Raw genomic sequence first — 568 nt, forward strand, 5'->3', positions numbered from 1 at the left:
GCAGGATAGAGCAGGGTTTAGGGCTGTTGTGCATAGGGTCGCTATGAGTCACAAACGACTCGACGGCACATAACAACAACAATCAAGGTTCCTGACGCTATGTATGTGAAGGTGCCATTCAATTTATATATGTGTGTATGTTTGTGTGTGTGTGTATAACTATAGTGACATATATAACCCTGCAGCGAGATTATATCTATATCTATGTCTATGTCTATCTCTATATCTATATATAGAGAGAGATATATCTTTATCTATATCTATATATAAATCTACAGCTAGATATATAAAACTACAGCTATATATATCTATAACCACAGATATATATCTCTCTATATATAACACTACAGATATATATATATATAAAACACTACAGCTATATATATAACACTACAGCTATATATATAACACTACAGCTATATATATAATACTACAGCTATATATAACACTACAGATATATATACATCTCAATCTTGTTGTTATTGTTAGGTGCCGTCGAGTCGTAGATGACTCATAGCGACCCTATGAACGGAAGGCCTGAGCACTGTTTGTACATAGTTTCCGGAGG

The sequence above is a fragment of the Elephantulus edwardii genome, unplaced genomic scaffold (genome assembly GCF_000299155.1).
Source record: "Elephantulus edwardii isolate Elephantulus edwardi_28Jun2011 unplaced genomic scaffold, EleEdw1.0 scaffold00026, whole genome shotgun sequence".
NCBI lineage: Eukaryota > Metazoa > Chordata > Mammalia > Macroscelidea > Macroscelididae > Elephantulus > Elephantulus edwardii.